Source organism: Onychostruthus taczanowskii, unplaced genomic scaffold, assembly GCF_017590055.1.
Source record: "Onychostruthus taczanowskii isolate IOZ18803 unplaced genomic scaffold, ASM1759005v1 scaffold22, whole genome shotgun sequence".
NCBI lineage: Eukaryota > Metazoa > Chordata > Aves > Passeriformes > Passeridae > Onychostruthus > Onychostruthus taczanowskii.
Window position 1 is genome coordinate 11,422,245 of NW_024499462.1, and position 8,662 is coordinate 11,430,906.

The window sequence follows — 8,662 nt, forward strand, 5'->3', positions numbered from 1 at the left end:
CTGGCCACATCAGCAGAGTTTTGGCACGTCATTTCCAGTGTCACCTTCAACATCCTCCAGCCATCTAAATGTCAGCTGTGTAAAATGCTCTCCCAAGACATTTAATCTGTCTTTTCTATATAGTGTAATTGGTGGGGTTATTCCAAAGCAGAAAGCCACAGTTAACTGTGCAACTACTGTGCCATCATGCATTACATCAAAGAGATTAACAACCTGAAAGAAAAAGCAGAGCCCTCCATGGTTTCTTTTAAGCAGTAGAGCTAGATTATGTTCCAGTGAGCCTCAAAGACTTCCCCAGTGAAGAGGAGCATTAATTCGCTGTCAAAGTACAATTACAAAACAACACACACTAGGTCAAAGTCCTGACAAAATTATTCCTGTACAAAAATCTGGAGTTTCTCCACAGATGTTTAGAGCCAGCTTCTATATCACCACCTCTGGATCTTCCCCCAGCTATTGTGGATTTTAGGCACAGTAATTTCTTAGGAGATATTCCCACCAACAGGCAGTAGTCCCTCTTCTCAGGTCAGGAGCACCATCAAGACCCCATAAGGTGTCCTGCAGAACATCTGTGCCAGAGTGCCAAAGCTGAGCTCCCTTGGCCCCTGTCAAGTACTGCTGCATAGGATCAGACCATCCTCACAGTTCTGAGACTGATCCAAGGTACCACTGAAGACTAACTCAAAGGAGGCAAAAGCACAGACCCATTTAATCAACACCACAGACCCAGCACTTAATGACACATTCTGTCATTACAGAAGGTGTCTCAGGTACCAACCACTAAGCCCATGTCACACTCCTCTCTCATGCAGCTTTGGTTACTTTGATGGCTGCTACCAAAATTTCCTTTCTTGATTTTCAATGTTGTCACTCACCATATATTAAGTCACCCTTTAGCTTAAGCTTAAGTTCAAGTGTATATTTAAACTTCCAGACACAGACTGTGGTAAACTCTTAATGAATACTTTAGCCATGCAGATAGGACCTGTCTGCCTGATGACCTTAGGAACCATTTATGGTCATCTCTACATAAACTACACTAAAGCCACATGATTAAGGCTGCAAAGCCTAGCACTGACTATGTTGCAAAAGACTAATCAAACTTGCACAAGCAATCAATTTTGACAGCCCCTACTACATGTAAGCATTATAATATATATTTTAATTTTATGATCAAACATTTCTGCATTCAACCTTTGATGTGGTCCTTCCTGACCTTATTTGGTTTCATATTACTTTTTTTTGCCTTCAGGCTAATAAACTGAAAACCTATAAACAGGAAAATAGCTGGCTTTTGGCAGTCTGTTCCAGTGGAGCATTCCTAGATCTCAGAAGGGCCAAGCAGCTTTGTGCTGTGGTCACAATTCTCTAGCAAAAGAAGGAGACAAAATCAGGGAATCACCGGCACGAGTTACAACTGCCTTTTCTGTGTTTAAGTATTTTAACTTCCTGCTTTGGGTTTATCTTACTTCATAAAAGAAAATTGGAATGTGACAGCTACAGCAACACAATCATTTCAGCTAACTCCCTGTACTTTTTCTCCAAGGGATTAAAGGCTGTAAGTCAAAGGAAAGAAAAACTGAGGAGAAGTAACAACAGGTTTTCCCCAGTTATCCTGTAAAGTATTAAATTTAGAGCCTTCCTTCTTCTGGAAAGTTCACATTTTGAATGTTTTCCTGCTCCTCAGCTGTTCTCTCCCTTGCTGCTGTGCAGGCCGAGGTCTTTGTGCCTGTAACCCTGCCCTCAGGTACCCACCAGCTGCTGTGCAGGTGGCTCAGCTCATGGGCCAAGGCAGGGCTGTACCTATTCCCCCCCAAGGACAGCACAGCCTCACACTGCAGTGTGGCCACCAGGTGTCCCAGCCCCACCAGACCAGGCATATGTGACACACCGTGGTTTTAATTCAGGACATCCCAGACAGAAACATGAGGGCAATCTCATTTCATCAACAAGAAACACAATCAGCTTAACACAAAAGGTTTGTAAGGCAGTAGGTTCATGCTTTCTATGAGCCCGGTTCTCTCTGCTCACCAGTGGGTGATGCTTTGCCAGACCCAGAGAGGCAAAACATCAGCCTCTGGCATTGGGGTGTGCTGTGAGTTAGGAGAAGCTGTGCCCAGGAGAAGCTGCTACTAGTGACTGTGCTGGGGCTCTGTGTACATCTCTGCTGCAGCTGCCCACACAGAAAAGGAAATGTTAGGAAATGGGACTCCCAAGCCAGATTGTTTTGAAAAAGAGAAGGTGTTTTAGCTAGGTTGTGCTGTCCTGGCAGAGAAGCTATCAAAACTGCTACATCACTGCTCACCCATGAACTTACCTGATCATGGGCATGATAAAGCTAAACCAGGGGAGCTTCAAGCTATTTAAGTTAACTGCAAACAACTTCAACACAAGCTCACATACTCTAAATGCAGAGAGGACCTGTGCTACAAAGCATTAAAACTCACCCAAAAGCCTACCAGTCTTGCACCAAGACTGAATGCTGTAGCAGATTTCCTGAGATACTTCAAAAGAGTAACACAAGAGTAAAATATTTTCTCAAACACAGTGGAAGAAGATCAGCCTTCTAAGATTCTAAGACGCCAATATTAGCCTACATCCGTAGTAAATTACAGCACCATGAAGAACTATTTGTGAATTGCAGTTCTCTTAAAAACATTTCATAAAACATTGATTCCTGAAACACAGACAGACACACTTACCTAGTGCCATCTCTCTCAGGGCAAAGTCTGCAGCTGACAGCATAGAAGGCTTGCCACATCCAAGGAATGTCTGTCAAGCTGGTTCTGTTCAGCCCAACAAATGAACCTCCTAGTTATGACAGCAAGAGCTGCTACACACTCCATCACAATGGGCAGGCTTCTATCAGGGCTAAGGGACACACAAGTGCACCCACTACCAAGAGAAAGCAAAAATACCCCCCACCCTGCTCCCCAAAGCACATGCTGACAATTAGAGAAATTAAAACAGCTGTCAATTTGTCCTGGGCCCAGAGTCAGCCCCAGGACAGCTGGCAATAAACCCATTTCTCTGACTCCCCAGGAGCTGAGGGGTTAAACATGACTGGCAAAGAGGTGTTTGCACGCTCTGCTTGGAAGGGAAACAACAAGGGTCCCCAAAGAGAACAAGGTGAGGCAGCAGCCAGGAGGTGGCCGTGGGAAGCCTGGGGGAGTAATTGACTACCCAGCATCATGGATGCTCTAGTATTCTGGTTTTTCCAGGAAAGAAAAACTTTGTATGTTCATGAACAAAAGAGCCCAAACAAAAGTTGTGTCTGCTCCCCATCTTCATCTGAAATATTCTGCACAGCAGCTTTCTAACAGCCCTCTGTGTGAAGGGGGTGGTACTGTCACTCCTCACAGCAGCACTAACCACTTCTGCCCCATGGCACCAGCAGCTCAAACAGCAAAGACTGGAACTTCACCACAGCATCACAGAATCACCAAATCAATTAGGTTGGAAAAGATATCTGAGATCACTGAGTCCAACCTGTGACCAAACACCCCTGTATCAACAAGACCACTGAGAGTCATATCCAGTCTTTTCTTAAACACCCCCTAGGACAGACCCTCCCTGGGCAGTCCATTCCAATATTTAATCACCTTTTCTGCAAAGAAATTCCTCCTAATGTCAAAGCTAAACCTCCCGTAATGCAGCTTGAGGCTATGTTCTCTCATCCTGTCACCATTTGCCTGGGAGAAGAGGCTGACCTCAGCCTGGCTACACCCTCCTTTCAGGTAGTTGTAGATAAGGTCACCTCTGAGCCTCCTTTTCTCCAGGCTAAACACCCCCAGCTCCCTCAGCTGCCCCTCATAGGACTTACCCTGTAGACTTTTCACCAGCTGTGCTGCCCTTCTCTGGACATGCTGCAGCACCTCAACGTTCTTCCTGGACTGAGGGGCCCAGAAGTAGACACAGCCCTCAAGGTGTGGCCTCACCAGTGCCCAAAGAGACAATCACTTCCCTAATTCTGCTGATCACATAATTTCTCATACAAGCCAGGATGCCATTGTCATTCTTGGCCACTTGGGCACACCGCTGGCCACATCCACATGGGACAGGCCCTCAGCAGACTTGCTGGGCTCTCTTTCCTGTCCCCATGCACCAGTGGGTTGGTTGACACTTAAATCACAATTAATTGCAATTAAATAAATTGCAATTAATAAATTACCATTAATTGTGATGGGGGAAGAGTTTGTGAGCAACCCATACTGTAGCATTGTGAGGTCCCTGGGCTGCGGCCATGAGCCCGCACTTCTAACATGTCCTGTGGCCACCACAGCATTGGTCCCGCCCCACACACTGCCTGATGCCACCAGACGTGGGAATATCACCAGTCAGTAATGTTTCAAATCTTTCGCCTTTGTCTGCTGGGGTTTGGCAGCTGGTGTGCCCTGTCCTCTTGCCAGCAAGTGTATCTTATAGCCAAGGATGGCCAGAACATCTCTTTGGAAATCAAGGTATCTCGAGCATTCGAGGATTTCTTCTAGAAAAGTACAGTCAGGTCAGGGGCTGAGCAGCAGTCGGGAAGACAACTTGGTGCTTTAATTAATTCCGTTTAGACGGGAGTGGAGGCTCCTAGCAGCCAGCTGCCGCAGGCTGTGGGAACAGCGCTGGCTGCTCCTTCAGAGCCGACGGGCGCTGCCCGGGTCTCAGTCGCAGGGATAGAGCACCCTGAATGCTGGCGTACGCGGGGCGTTTCCTCCTCTAATTCTATTTCTTCGTCTCAGAATTAGCTCGGGCTCGCTGCCATCATCATTTCCCGCTGCCTCCCTCGGTCGGCGGGCTGGGCACGGTGCCCGCAGGAGCGGCTCCTCCTGAGGGCGCAACGGCGGCGTGAGGGAGCACCGGCGGCCGCCAGGTGGCGCCCGCAGCCCGCGGCGGACCCGGGGCGGGCGGCGATGGCGGCAGCGGCCCCGGCCGGCTGGGGCCGATCGACCCCTCTTCGCCAGAGCCGTGGCACGGACTGCAACGGATCACGAGGAACAGTAGGCTGGGAACAGTGGTCTCTCGGAAGCTGCCGGGAAAAATATCCCGGACTGTGCAGAAGTCAAACACATCCCTCCCCACGCCGCAGCCAAACCCCAAGCACGGCACAGCGAAATTTAGCATTTCTCAAAGGAAGGAGCCACGTGTGTGTACGAAAGAGTAATTTAAAAGTGTATTTTTAGTAATGCCACCACAGACGGCTAAGAATCCGAGGGCAAAGCTCTCTGGTTCCTTGTGCGCACCTACCCCAGCTCTCCCCTCCGTGGCGGCTCTCAGGCGGAGCTCGGGTAACTCAGGGTGAAGCGATGGAGCACAGCGAGTATAAGGAACATTTCTGTAATGGCCATTTAGTGTTTTAATGCCCATAGGAACACAGACAGAGAAAACAAAACCAAAAAAAAAGTGAGTGTTAAGAATGCCAAACCCTTAAACAGCGTCATTGCTTCAGCATGAGGGACTTCTCTCATGGATCCAGCACAAAGAATATCCCACAAAAAACCCACAAAGCATTTCTGATGTGCCCTACAGATAACCAGCAAGTGTTCTGCAAGTACTGCCATGGTATTTGGCTCAGCAGAAAATCCTCATTTAAAAAGATCTGAATAAAGGTCAAATATTTGGAGCTTAAACAGTTGAGGCTTGCCATCTTTAAAGGTCTGTCAGCACTTTTCCCAACACCAGCAGTTACATGAGGGTGGCCATGAACCAAATCTCAGTATGTAACACCTCACACTTTGTCTAATAGCATTTTCATAAGTTTTAATTACATATTCTCAGAAATTGCTTTGCCAAAAAAAAAAAAAAAGTTTTCCACTTTTTACATGAGCATTTGTATCAAACTTTCAGCTGAAGTACCAGATGCTGCACATTATTCTCAGAAAAATCCAGTTGTTTATTGCTTCCCATTTGATCCAGCAGCATGTGGAAAGGAGGACCCAAAACACAACTAAAAGGCAGGCCCAGAAACAATGAGAAACAAAATACCACTACATACAATGAATGCACACTACACTAATGGATATAATCTATGTTTTTATTACTATTCCAGATTGGGAACAGAAACATTCCACTGCAAAGGGAAACTGACATACACAATAAAAGCAGTTACAATATACCTAGCCTGTTCATGCCACATGACAACCCACCCAGCTTTTTCTTTGGGTCTCCCTGCCTGTCAGCTGGTTCCCAGGAAGCATTTCTACCTGCCATTAAGACACTACTGCTACAGGTGTGAGGCAGTTTTATCGTTACTGCCTCGCCTTGCATAGAACTGCTTCTGTCTTTGCTCACGGTTTGATAAGGAAACAAGGACCTTTGGTAGAAGTAGGGCTGAATCATCCGCGCATGAGCTGTCTCGTTTGCCCGGTTCTACCTCCCCTAGGAGAGCAGCCGCCATGAATTAAATGTGTATTTGTGCCCGGCCGACGGCGTGTTGCAGCAGTGAGCCGAACACCACAACAGGACATTAGAGGGCAGCAAGCACCCTTACTGCTGCCTCGCTTTATCCAGCGCCAAGGGAAAGGTAAAAACCTCTCACAACGCTTGGGGGCCCATTCCAAAATAGTTCAAAATTTCCTGCTTTTGAACAACTGCAGTGGGCAAGAGGCAGATTTAGGAATATACCCCATCCAGTTGAACCATGTGAAGAGTGCAAGGTTAAATGAACTAACCTGGTTGCAGCACAGCAAGAGCATAAACATTGAGGACACTCAAGACAGTAACTCGTGAAATCCAGGGCATCACAATCTCATGTGAAAGGATTTTTATTTATGAAAGCGTGATTAAGTCTCCTTGCAATGTACACAGACACCCCCTACTCCAGCTGTACCAGGCAGGAATGCAATGCTACAATTCACACAAACAAGATGCAGAACCATGCTCTGGTCATTGGTTATCTCAAGTGGTGGGGGGGTTCATTCGGGACACCTGAGGAAAGGCTGTCTGGCACTGAAAGTTATCGTTAAGGCTTTTTACGTATTTTAATAAAATGGAGCTATATAAACCACCAACATTCCTTCACACAAAACTCCAATTACACCACAAGCTTCTGTAACTGTTGAAAAGTAAGTTTGAAAGCCATTTTCAATAAGCCTTACTTGGGAGGAGATATTAAGAAAAAGACACTGAACTTCCTTTTAATGTTCAAAGTAGTGATTTATGACAGAGTATTTTAGAAAAACTCACATTTTCACAGTTCTCTTAACTACTGCAGAGCCCTTTTACTTCTCTGGCTGCCTGTCAGCACTGTAACAACTACAACTACTTAAAGGCAGAGGGCTAGTTAAGTCATGCACATATACAAAGAGTAAAATGAATAGGTTCAAGTTTTCCATATTAATTTTTAAGAGTTGAAGAGAAACTCAGCAATATGTGCTTTTATTTCACCTACCCATTTTGTGACCTCAGGAAAAAAAATATCTAGAGGAGCATGTACTGAAGAAAAAGGTTATAGTGTTTGCTTCTAAAATACAAAAAAAAAAAAAATCCCAAAACTCACAAACCACTACCACCAAAAACAAAAGTCAATTACAGCCCCCTCAAAAGCTGAGAAACATCAGTGTCACTGGTTCAAGGATAGAAACAAGGCATCATTCATAACCAAAAGACACAATCCATTGATTTGTCTGGGTGCTGCAGCTGGACAATGTATACAGGCACACATTTCAGGGAGTTTTTTTGGTTTTGGTAGGTTGTTTGGTTTGTTTTGGTTTGGTTTTTTGAAGCTTTTAATTTTTTTCTTTTTGTGGTTTTGTATCAGAAGCCCAGTCTTTGTGAGGCACCAAAGATGGTTATACTGAAAACACATTAAAAAAATTCATTGTCTGTCTCCATGTTTTCTAGCTTTTAAGTGGTCTAGTACATAAAACCACCTCAAACTAAAAATATGCACAACATGCAATAACAGGAACAAATTGCACCTTACATACTTCTTCTACCCTAAATGGTGGAAATGCAACTCAGACAAGGGCATTTAGTGATAGCATCAGTAAAGGTACCCCACAGCACAAATGCTTTACTATCATGTAAGAAAACTAGTCAAACACACCAGCAAGTCTGCACAAGAGCCTGAGCTGGAGGCTTAAGCTCTACTCTGTCTTCTGCAAAGAAGGTGGCTCAGCTACTCCACTGCTAAAGCCTAAACACAGGCAGCTCATAACAGAGTGCTTCATGTGAGAATTTCAGTCTGAGGGCAACAATACAGAATGGAACAAGACCTCGAGCAAATCACTGATACTTTTATGGACATTAATTTTAATCCAATATCAACTGGTAATGCTTTCAAAGCAGAGAGTTTCCTCATCATGGGCCAGCCACCTGCACTATGAAGGGAGCTGCTGTGAACCACTGACTGCAAGACGAAGTATCAAGACACCCTTCTCAGCTATGAGTGTCTTAAGTAGGCTCGAGGCACTCCCACAAACTCAGTAAATTCCAACTCTTAAATGTAAGCAGTGCAACTACATGTATTTAACATATTACACATTAAAAGCATTGACAGCTAGTTCGACCTTCAGGGATGTTAGGTCCATAGACTAAATATCCCTCATGCTTATATTCTCTTATTACTATTCTGGAAAAACGTGAGAGTTTTCCCATTATTCTACAAGTTTCTGGACTTAAAATGGGTATCTGCCAAGATTTATTAGTAAGGGAAAGCAAGATCAGATGCATT